Here is a 12924-nt window from a genome sequence, read left to right on the forward strand (position 1 = left end):
TTTTTTGATCTGGGTTGGTTTTTGTGAGTGTCCCGCTCTACTGCTTGAGGAGCTCCCCAAATCACTTACAGTCCTGCCCCAATACGACTGGGTAGACCAGTATGGCTTCTAGGCTGACTTGACAAGTCTCCATTTAGCCTCCTACCCTCAGCTGCACTTTTCTTGAAGGGCAGGGTCACACATCCCTGTGGATGCACTGGAGGTAGATCGGAGCACCTGACATGTTGGGGGATTCTACCAAGCTTACCCATACAGTGGTTTGGTTACACCCATAGTTTACCAGGTCAATCACTTCAGCTCCATTGACCCATACCAGCAGCAGCATCTAAGCCAGATCCCTCTTACAGGCTCTGGTGCCTGCTGTCCATGCCTGCCTGTAGCCACAGTCCATAAAGAGGCAATCCCGCCTAAAATGCCTTTCCTGCCCACACTTAAAGCAGCTTCGCTTTGGGGTCGCAGTCAGCTGGTTCACTTGAGGCCATGGGGCCTCCTGGTGAGGCATATCACCTGCCTAGGCTACCCCGGTCCCTTCCGCCTCCGCTTCTGGGTCCCATCCTCAGGGCAGAAGCGACCCAAAGGGGACAGCTGGTTCAGCCACCATCGACTTCCCCTCCTATCATGGCCCTCACTAGGGGTAAGCGTCCTGGTTCTGGGGTCCCCATCTTTGGTGTCAGTGAGGCTGGACTGTCGGCCACCACATAGTTCTCCATTATGCAAGCATTCCACCACCTGCTGAATCAGGTGCTCTTGTTGTGCCTGATGCTGTGTTGCCAGTTCCTGGAGTAGCTGTTGCTGCTGCTACCGGGCCACTTGTTGCTGCTGGATTGTGATCTCTTGTAGCAGCTGGCCTTGCTGTTGTTGTCTCTCCATCATCCATTTCAGTAACTTTTGTGTGTCCATGGCTTCTCTTGTGTCAGGTTAACTGTTACCCACTGTCCTTTTAACAGACCCTGGTCATTGCCTGCATTCTCCACCACATATCAGGGAGCTGAGGTCTGAACCCAGGAGTACTGCCCAGTGGCCAGAGTTGTGACCGTGTCGCCCAGTGGCCAGAGCTCATGGCTCTCCCTGCTCCAGCAGGTTCCAACCCAGAGCCCTTTGACTAATAGTTCAAATAGGTGGCCTGGGCAAGCGCCCTTATGCCTGTTCCCTGGGCCACTTCCTACTCTGGCTTCGGTTCCTTTATCCACTCCACTGGTCAGTTTCTGGATTCCCCCTGGAGTTCTTTCTGATGGCGCTCTGGAGGGTCTTCCTCTATCAGCCATGGCCCGTCGTTCCCTGCTTCCACGTAGTGAAGGGTCTGTGGTGGCTTGGCAGTGGGGTCGGATCTCAGCTGCATAGAAGCCTGGCGGCTTCTCTGTAGGAGCTTGCAGCACATGACTGCTCCTCTGCTCTGTCCCCCAGACTGAACAGAGCAGCTCTCTCTTGAGCTCTACCTCGAATGTGAGTATGCCCAGTAAGTGTGAGTGGGCAGGGCCTTCTGGGCCAGAGCTGCTCTTTAACCCTCAGTTTACCAGTGCGGGACTCCTACACCCCATTGCTGATCCAATGCTGGCCCACAGAGGAAGTGCAACTGCTTGGATCCTGGTGTGATGCATGCGGGCATGATCTCCGAGCAGGCTGCTGTGAAGGTCTGTTTGTTGGAACTTTACAAGTTGTGCCTTTGTATCTGAAACCAGACCAGGATCATCATATCAATCCCTGGTCCAAGACTAGAGCAAGCATAATTCAGCCCTTATTCTGGAAAACAGTTGCCCGGAAAGGTTGGGAACCAATGACCTATCATGCTTTGCAATGACTTTCCTTTCCCTATTTATCACAGCCATGTATCCCATTATGTAAGGATTGGAGAGGAGCCTGAAATGTAAAACTCAGATCAAGATTTCAGCCCCCAAAACTTTAGTGGCTGTTTGGATCTGGTGTTTCTAATTGATCCACTACAGAGATAGACCATAAAAGTAAAGGCAAGAAGTTAAGACCCAGGTTTTAGCTCAGGGTAATTTCTAATAAATGTAAACCTAAACCTGGTATAAATGGCCTATTTATATGGGGTATAAGCAGAGTAAAGATAATTCAGACACCTCAGTCAGCATTTCACAACCACTAACTGTTGACTCTATTTTTCATTCTAACAAAATGTGTTAAGCTAAAAACTGTGGTGCATTCTTGCATAGCTGATGATTTAAATATAAGTTCCAAAGCAGAGCTCTGCAGAGAATCACTGATTAGAAGGAATGTCCAAAATATTCATGGCCATATACAACAGTCCATATACAACAATATACATGCTCAAGGGCAAACTCTCTCCTAAATCAGGCAGGCTCTGATCCTGCAAGGTGCCAAGCAACTCCTGGAATATACGCAGTAAGCTCCACTGCCGAGAGTTCAACTCCAAGAAGGTGCTCAATCAGAGCTCACCAACTAAGGGAGCAGAATGGTAGCAGATGAGCAGAGAACCCAGCCTTCCGGAACACAGTAAAACAGTGACAGGGCACTTAGACAGTGAGCTCAGAAATGCTCCTTATTGTTGCTCCCAAAAGTAAGAATGTTTTTTCCCCTTTCCTCCCAGTTTCTCCACCTGCCATTGATCACAGCATGTATACAGGGAAACTAGAGGCCTGCGTATGCCCCATAATTGCCTACCCAGACCCATTTGGGGCCATAATGCATAGTCAGATATATTTCCTGAGGCTCAAGTCAATGCTATGGTGGGATTGTCTCTTGTGTTGTTCCTTCACTGATGTGTGGTGCACAGCCCTGTTTCTGAGCCTTTTTTCCTCTCTTTCCCAGGACAAGTCAGGGAGGATTTTGCCCCAAAAGATTGATACCATTTAGCTTAGTGCTAAAATTTATCTAGCAAAGTTAAAGAGAAATTAATTCCTTCTGTCATTTTGTGATTTTAACAATATACTCTGTCTATTGTGTAAACGGTTTCTGCTCCTTTTGCACCTTGCCTGCTTTAGTCATCACTAGCTTCCTTTGCTTAGCAACATCACTCGCACTTAAATTCAAAGAGTGCATCACTTCATGTTAACAGGGGTTGACATTTCACTGGAAGATCTCATTTTCTGAACTTACACACAATATGCTGTGTGCATCCTTAGCAATAAATAAGGCTGGGAGCACAATAGAGCATCAAACAGCTGACGATTTCAAATCAAGAGAGCACAAGAGCATGTGAGAAACTGCTGCTGAGGTTCAGCTTAGTTTCCAGAACTGAACCAGGAAACAATCATATGCCTGTTGCGTCGGCATTGGCATGATTATTTTATTACAAAAACAAAGCCTATCAAAAAGCAGGTGTGCAAAATGGTATTGGAAATAAGCTACTGTGCAGAAGCACATTCTTCTTTGCACCATATTTACCTCCCAATCTCAGTTTCTCTCTCTGCTACTTTGGCTCATGCTAACATTTTAATCATAGTGGTTATTATAACTTGAGAGACCTTTGCTAATGTTAGTACATAAGAGCAGCCATACTGGGTCAGACCAAAGGTCCATCTAGCCCAGTATCCTGTCTTCCGACAGTGGCCCACGCCAGGTGCCTCGAAGGGAATAAACAGAACAGGCAATCATCCAGTGATCTATCCCTGTCGCCTTCTTCCCAGTAGATGCAATTCTCAAAGTTATTGCTCCACAATGGGATAGACACTTTACGTGCTATTTACTCTTTCTTTAAGCAATAGAAGTGTGGGGTTTTTTTTCAATAAATAAAAACTATCGTTATGTTCTTTCACAAGCCTGGGACTAGAGACTAGGATCCAGATTTTGTCTGGCCCAGAGCATGTCCTCATAAGGGGAAGAATAGGACTCAATGATTTTTCCCTATCTTTTACAGCCCAGAGCAAGGACTGTGCCATAAATAGTCATGCTTCAGTGGGACTTGCCGCATCTGCTACAGGTTACCATGCAGTGCCAGACTTCCCATTGATTCTTCCACATACTGCCACAGGAACCAGTTGCTGAATCAGGAATCAATGAAATATCAAAGTCCTTGTACTAGTGCCAACAACAGTGATAGTCTCCCCACCAAAGGGGATGGTAAGGCAGAATGTAAGGACACAATCCTTTCCCCACTAACCCAGATGAGCCCAAAGCCCTAGCACCGCATAGTGGAGTTTATGTTGTATATTGTAAAATGCTGTCACAGGGCTACTCAGGTCCCCTTGTATGAAGAGCCCCAGAGGGACTGGATGGGATTTCCAAAAGCATCTACAAAGTGTTGCCAGATCCCATTATATTAATCAGGCATTGCACAATACTAGATATCTTTTAATGCCCTGTCTCCCGGATTCATATGATTACATGAGAATCTCAGCAAGACCTCCAAATTATTTTTAATCTCATGATTTTTAAGACAACCTCAGGATTTTCTGGGTGGGACTCATGATTTTTGAATGCTTGGGATTGGCAATACTCCTGAAGGGTAACATTTTCAAAAACATCTAAGTGGTTTAGGAGGCTAAGTCCCATTTTCAAAACTGATTTAGGCCCAGATTTGTAAAGGTATGTAGACACCTAAAGATGTCGATAAATGCTTTGTGGGATTTCCAAAAGTATTCAGGCATCTAAATCCCAATGGGCACTTTTCAAGATCCGATTAGCCCCCTATCTGTATCTTTAGGTGCCCTACATACCTTTGTAAATCTGGCCCTAAACCCTAAGATTTTGAAAATGGGACTGAAGCACTTTTGAAAATTTTACCCTAATATGTTACGAGAACAAGTCTCTTTGACTTTCAAGAGCACAGTCTGGCTGCAGGGATGGTCAAGTGTCCTTTGAGACCATAATATATTTCCACATTACTGCTATGGGGATGGCAATACAAATAATGATGGAAAGCAACTTGACAGGCCCATTAAGGCAGACATAACTAAGGTTGCTGCTTGCGCACAAATCTCTGTATACCTCTGCATCTACTTGTTACCCAGGTTTCTAGTAACCTCTTTGGGACAAATTTGTTCTTCTTTTCACTAATAGTGATTTATGGGGATATTTTGTTTTTAAAAGTGCATATGAAAATGTGCATGGTTAACAGCACTAGAAACCAAAGCGCTCTGTTCATCCACAGAACCGACATCACATTGGTAGAGGCAGCGCAGGTTTCCTCATACTGCCCCTCCAATGTGTCTCTTCCCTGATTTGGAGGGACAGCTTCTAGACTTAAGGGAACAGTTCAAACCTTGTGCCCCCTGCTGAAACTGACCATGTAATGTCAACTGTGATTGTGGATGTGGATTTTATGATGTGGATATCTGACCACTAGCAATTGCTCCAATACAGACAACCAACTCATTTCACATAGGCCCAACACCCAGGTGCTCAGTATTTTGGATCATTGCAGCCTTTGGCCAGGTTTGAAGTGGTTACTAAAGGTGAAAAATTCCATCTCAGATTGTTTATTCAGCCAGCCAATCCCCAATTTCATTATTGTAGTGCAACAGCTGAGTGAAAGAAGATTTTTGCCTTTTAAAGTTTTATTTAATTTACAAATTGAATAAAACCTTTATATTGAGTTGATTTTGCTTTTATTTGTGTATGTTTTGTCCATTACATATATTTCTCAATTTGGTTCTTTGAGTTTCCCTCTCCCACTCTATAACCCCCTCCAGAAGCCAGCATACGTTCCTTCCATGTTCTCTTGCTAGAGACTATGGAACAGTTTCTCTAGTTGGGGAATTAGTAGAAGCCTTATTGATTCGGAGACAGATTCTGGCCCATCCCTTTGCAGAAAGCAAAGTAATACCGAGTGTTTTGTGGACCCATGCACCCTCCACCATTCCTTGTTAGTGCATAGAGGGTGGAGCATATCCCACAATCATTTAAGAGTAGTTAACACAGCACACTTAAGGGTATAATACAAAGCACTACCTACTTGGCAGGGAGATGCATGAGATTGATGTATCAGGACCATAACAATCGTCAAAGAGCCACAGAAACTAGAGCTGCAACAGTACAGTTAGTTCCAGCTCCAAAATCTAGGACTTTCTGGGTCTACACAGCAATTAAAAACCCGTGGCCAGTCCATGCCAGCTAACCCAGGCTTGCGGGGTGGGGCTAATGGGCTGTTTAACTGCGCTGTAGACATTCAGGCTTGGGTTGCAGCCCAAGACTCCAGGACCCTTCCACCTCACTGGGTCCTAGAGCCTGGGTTCCAGACTGAACCCAAACAGCTACATCACAATTAAACAGCCCCTCAGCCTGAGCCACACAAACCGGGGTCAGCTGGAACAGGCCAGTAGACACACACCTCTGACAGCTAAGGCCTTGATCCTGTGGGATTTCTGCCGTTGACTTCAGTGGACATAAAATGAGGCTCACACCCCAAGCAAAACTTTATTAGCCTCCCTACAGTAGTTTGGGCAAGTTAAATTTATTTGGCTGGTTTGCAATTTAACAAGTAAGCCTTTAAGAAGGAGATGCAGCTACACGTTTGTACATTCAAGCACAACCGTCTTGGAATGCTAGTCACTGCTGATACTGCAGTGTAATAGAACAGGGGCTGCAGCATTGCCCTATGGAGGAAAATAATATCTTGGGGAAACATCCAGCCAATATCTCATCTGTCTCTTTCTGCTGGTTGTCATGCAGATGTTAGTTACCTTGACAGTTCATAATGAATAAGGAAGAATCCCTTGTTCTGGCAAACTCACATTCTCAGGTGGCTTGCTTGGCACTGATGTAGGTATTCATAGCACTCTGTGAAAAAGCTACTACTGTGCACATTAGGATATTAGTGTCTTCATAATATCACTGTATTTTTCATATGAACTTCCAACACTACAGAGAATCCCTTCTATATAGGGTGAACAAATGTTTCAGGTTAGTTTTTAGGTGCCCAAATCCAAGTGAATTTCAATGAGATTTCCCTTAAGCTCCTTTGAAAATCGCAGCCTTCATCCTTAGTTTCCTTGGATTTTTGGTTAATGTTTGGCTGCTAATCTAGCAATATATATACACCTACACTTACTTGTAACATGTGCACTTCAGTAGTACCATTCCATAAACTTGATATTCTATTATATACAAACTACACTATCAGGCATTAAGTAGATGGTCACCTACAATATGTAAAATGTCTGAAAATTAAAAGTAAATATAATAGATGTGCATTTAGTATGAACAAAGATTATAAAAATCTGGCATAACAGCCCTCATAATAATATTTTCAGTTTGCCAATGAATGCACATCCCATGCGGAAGGTTGGTAATACAATAATTTGCCACGAAAAATACTACATGATTCACTACAAAACTTATTCTACTCCTTTTTAGAAAGGTTGCTTCTTTTCATAACAGGAAGAAGACCCTCATGTACATAACCAAACAAATACCAAAAAAGGCTAAACAAAGGCAGTGTAAGGACAAGACAATTTTTATTCAGGTCTTTATCCAGCCAGTATTCCATTCCCGTCCTATTTAACATTACGGCCACAAGTACACCACCACACAAAGCTATGTAACAATGTACCACTGAGACGGCAACATAAGAAGATTCATTTAAGTGACTGTAGTGAAAGATGGAAACATTAGTTTATTGACACATGCCACGCAGGATGGGTCACAATTTCAGAAATACCTGTGCTAAATAACCACATGCTGATTCCCTTAAAATGTCATAGTACTCAATGGCCTCCAAAGCTGATAATTTCTTACCTGTCATTCAGTGATCACTGAAAAATGGGAGGAGGAGCTGTGCTTCATGCCCATACACACAAAAAGGAGACAAGTTGTTGGCAGCTTCCAGGAGCTTAGCCACAAGTGAAGATAGCAACAGTAATAACGGTAAGGTTTCACTGAAAGGACAGATGAAGGAGCATAGTTACAAGAGCTTACTGAGGGAAAGCTAACTTTATTTCTTTCTCTGATCAGATTTTTTTGCTGATACCAGAATGGTGGTAATCCCACCACCACATGGATTGTCCAAATATTCAGAATAGATCTTTAAAAACAAAAACAAAAACACAACCCACAACCTCTAAGAGACAAAATGAAAATGCAGGTAAAACTAGACTAGGAAAATAGTTACAGACGTGATGCTGTTACTGTTAATAACTACTGAAATTTCACCACCTCTGCTAATTACCCCTTTGTCAGGTGTATAAAGGAACCACAAATACTGCTGTAATACACAGTGATTTTCTCCTTCGCAAGGATCATACTTCTCCAGAATCAATGACATATATGTTCACTTACACTCACACTGTTAATATATACAAGTGAGAAGAGAACCAGTATTTTTAACAAGTGTGAAACAGCAGTTGAGACAGACAACACAACCTCCGCAGTGGGACGGATCCATATGTTACACAATGATACAAGCCAGAAAAACAATACAGAGTAGGGGTTTCTCTTGGGTAAATCTTGTTTTTAAAAAACTTCAGATTTAGACCAGATGAAAAAGCTTGGCTCAAGGAGAGAAAATGTATGGCAAATACTGACAGTTGTAAGAGACTAGGAAAATGTTTTGAGCATATGAACTACATATTAAACCCTAACCTACATCTCTAATTAAGATGTTGAGAACAAAATTAATCAAGACACCAAAAGACATGAAGAGAAGAAATCCTTAAATTGCTTATACACCAATACTAGGAGTCTGAGTAATTAACAAGAGGAATTGGAATTGCTTATTTATGAGCATAAATTCAATGAAAAAAAAATCAGCATTACTAAAACCTGGTGTCATGCTGTTTGGAGTGGTACATGACCATGAGTGCCAACCTCAGGGCAGATTGTCAAGAAGCAGGGCAGAGACCCCAAACTGGTTGTTCTATAATTAGATTTCACCAACCCAGTAACAAGTGTGAGCTCCTAAAGCACTATAACAGTTTTACCATGGTGTGACAGACAGTCCCCCCTGGACATTTCAGTCCATCTTGCCCACCCTGGAAAGCTGGACTTTGTGATATTTGGTCACAAAGATCACAAAATATTGAGGTTGCTCCCAGTCCCAAGAGACCAGTCACTTACCCCAGATCTCACACGAAAGTCAACACTGATAGCCAATCCTGTAATAAACTAACTAAGGATTTATTAACTAAGAAAATAACGGAGAATAATTATTATGAGGTTAAAGCATGAAAACTTATATACACAAATTAATTACAGTCTATGGTTTTAAAAGGTAAGAAAGTTGTGGTAGTCTGTCTGCTCTGAATGTCTTTCAGGGCTGACCCGGGTTGACCTTGGGGATCTGTGCTTCTGTTTTCTAGCTCTGGCCCTGTCAGAGAGTCCAAACAGCAAAAGGGAGATGAAAAATTTTCTTGTCAGCTGTTCTTATTTCCTTCTTCCAGAATTCAAGCTGATGGGACAAGCCCTTTTGCATGTAGCCTCTTCATCAGTATGAATGGGCAATTAAAGTCTTTGTACTGCGATGTCCCACTAAGCCTCATTTAGTTTTGATAGCTTTCTTGATAAGCAGGAGATGATCCCTCCTGACAGATTCACAGTTTCACAGCAAACACTTTTTAGTTACAAAGCAAAAACTTAAATATTATGTTATAGCATCTGATAAAGATATTATGAGTGAGATTAACGCAGGCAGCAATTTACAAGCATTTCATAAAGTCTAAATACAAAAACACATTGTTATAAATTCAATACCCATCTTAACCATACTAATATACAAGTGAAACAGTCTGGTTTCCAGCAATGAATTTGTCAGTGCTCAGCTGAGACCTAAAACCTTGGCAGGAGTCAGCACTTGGTCTGCTAACATCACAGAGGAGTCACATGACTGGAAGGTAAATCACTGGTTTTAACTTCAATCTGAGTGACACATCCTGGAGGTCTCAGGTTGCCAGTATTAAAACATTCCCCAGAATTCCTAAATATTACAGATGACAATTTCCTAACTCAGAAAGTGTTGCATCCAACATGGGGAAATTCTATATTATATATCATCTTGACCGATACAGAGGAATTGATCACAGAACTAAAAATAAGGGATAGCTTAGGTTCAAGTGATCATGACGTGACAATATTTGTTATATGCAAACAGTCCCAACCAGTAATATATATACTTAGTGCTTTAAAAGGGCCAGTTTCACAACCCTGAAAAAACAATTATGAGCCAAATTAGTTAGGACAAAAAAATGGAACAGAAAAATGTGAAAGATAATTGAAAACTATTTAAGAATATATTACCAGCTCTCCAAAGAGCTACAATCTCACAAATGAGAAAGAAGGCCACGCATGTTCAAAACCAACCTGGCCTAGATGGGAAGTATTTATCAAGTATACATTTTAAAAATATGTAATAAATGGCAGAAAGGGTCATCGTAAATGGCAAAGTATGAAGTTTGGAGAGGATGTGGCCAACAGGATCCTTCACATACTTGTGTTAGGTTTAATCTTATTTAGTTTACTAGCGATCTGTGAGAAGAACACAAGTTACTCTCCCATTCCCAAAGAAGATATGAAATGCAATATCCCATCCTTAAAATAGTAGAACTACAGTGCTGTACCGTATAAAACTTTCGATAATAACCTGTGAAGCTTTTAATACAATACTCAAGCCTCCTCTAATATCCAGCTATTAGGCAACACCTAAGTGTAAGATCACTTAGATCAAAAGCCTTTTGCGAGCAGTCTTTTATTAGCTTTTATTTCATCCTTCTGCCTACACACACACAGCTTTTTTACAATATTGATTAAAAAGGTATAAAGTGTTCACTCTGAGAAATTTACTGAATGACTAGACATTGTGAACCCTACACAATAGATTTGAAGACAAAAACTACGGATTGCAGAAAATTATTAAAACACCTTAAGTGTATATTGGCATTCCGAATCCATTCCCTCATTCTCAACCCCCTGAATACCATCATTCTGTTTTAAGGCATGTGGCCAAATGCTCTGTTCCAATTTTCAAAAAATGACTTAGGAGCACAAATCCCTTTGACTTTCAATGGGACTCATGCTATTAAGGTATTTAGGAAAATCCCAAACAAAAGGAGGAGCAGTGAGGGAAGCAAACAGGATTGTTGAGTTCATCTGCCTGGTTCAGAGAGAGATGTTAAGCCACTTAGTAACCACTGAGGTAAAAGAATAGCTATACATAAGGTTATTAAAGCACCTTTGCTGTCCATAACAATTCATAATTTTGCATCCTATGATATATAGCTCCTGTTTTCAATTTGCATGGAGCATCTAGTTTAAAGTGTGTGACTTTGTAAAATCCCAGATTTTTACATTTTGTACATGTGCCTGGTTGTAATATTTTTCAATGCACTTCTCATGGCCTGACAGTCTAGGAAACTGAAGTTCTCTATGTAGTTTCAGAACAGGTGTCAAATGGGCATGAACAGTGCAAATTTCACCACAGTGACTTATCAAAGTGCCTCAGTGCTGCCTTGGCTGGACCACATCTAGGGCAGTTCTGTCTCTAAAACCATTTAATCTTTGGCCTCTCTGCTTACATTACCGACAAGCATGTTCATTCATGCTAAATGAGATATGTGTATTAATGTTAATACACATGTGAATGTGGACACCCATCTACCATGAACTTGACTGCCAAACTTCTTTCATAGAGGCCACCACACAGCCACTAGATGGTAATAAATTGTTATAATTAATCATTTTCATTACAGTATCACTTAGAGGCCCCTTGTGCCAGGCACTGTAAAAAGATGTAAGTGACAGTCACTTCCCAAAAGATCTTAATACTGTCTTGTCTATTTGGAGTGCATCTCCAATTTACAGATTTGGAACTGAGGAACAGAGAGATTAAGTGATGTGCCCTGGTTTACTCTGTGGCAGAGTTAGTAATTGACACAGACCTCCTGAATCCTAACCCAGTGCCCTTATTACAGGGCCATCCCTTCCTCTCATTTCATGGAATTACAATGCTCTAAAATAGCTGACTCCTTCTCTACTGCTCTCTATAGGGTTTTCTTTTTTTTTTTTTTTGTAATCGATGATCTTCAGAGATTCTAGATTTTCCTAATGGGAAGGGGCTGAATCTCATATGTCACTATAATAATTTGAGTACTTGGATTACTATACATGTGGGAATGTTATAATCATAAATCCTGAGGAAGAACAATCAGAGAGCATCTGTGAGAAAAGCAGATGCACAGATATATGGAGGGTTTCAGTTTTCTACTTTGGGCTCTAATTTTCAATTTGTAGCACAGAGTAAATAAGCGAAACCATGAATATCTTCCACAATTTGTAAGAGTCCCCAAAAGTGCACTTAAAACTGCTCTACTGATGAGAGTGAATGGAATTCTGAACCTGACTTACATTGAAACATAGCATTTGATTCACTTTGCAACTCACATGATTAGAAAGTTTTAAGGACTCTCAAACAAAGTCTCTTAAAACTTGATCCATTCAATTAGTTTAGTTTTTCCAAATGGGGGGAAAAATCATACAAGCCGTAAGACTGTAATTTGTGTAATATGCATACACACATACTCATGGGCAGAAAGATTCTAAGAGTACTTTTATGTCAGCCGTTTAGTGAGAATTTGTTTATTTCTCTTTAATGCCCAACGTGAAGATGACACAAATTAATTTAAGTCTTATGTTTCTCTGAAGACTGAGAGCATCTTCTCAAACATTTCTCATGATTTCAAACTGAAAGTTATAATTATAAGATTTCCATATTTCAGATTCCCAAAAAGTGGACACTGCCAGAGGGGGAGTGCAGTTGGGGCTGCTGGAGGGGTGTGAGAGTACTGAGAGGGGTATTTGAAGGGTGCTCGAAGGGGTACCTACAGCAGGGGTACTCACTGGAGGTGGTGGGCAGTGTCGTTCCCTGTCATGATGGCAGAGGGGTTGGCACAAGCCCAGGACACAGTGATAGCTGTCAGTCAGCACCTCCCTGCAAGATCCCTCTTCCCAGGGCTGGGAGACAGGGCCTGGATGGGTGGGATCCCGCAGCTTCCAGGGGAATGGAGCAATCAGCTACAG

The sequence above is a fragment of the Chelonia mydas genome, chromosome 10 (assembly GCF_015237465.2).
Source record: "Chelonia mydas isolate rCheMyd1 chromosome 10, rCheMyd1.pri.v2, whole genome shotgun sequence".
Classification (NCBI taxonomy): domain Eukaryota; kingdom Metazoa; phylum Chordata; order Testudines; family Cheloniidae; genus Chelonia; species Chelonia mydas.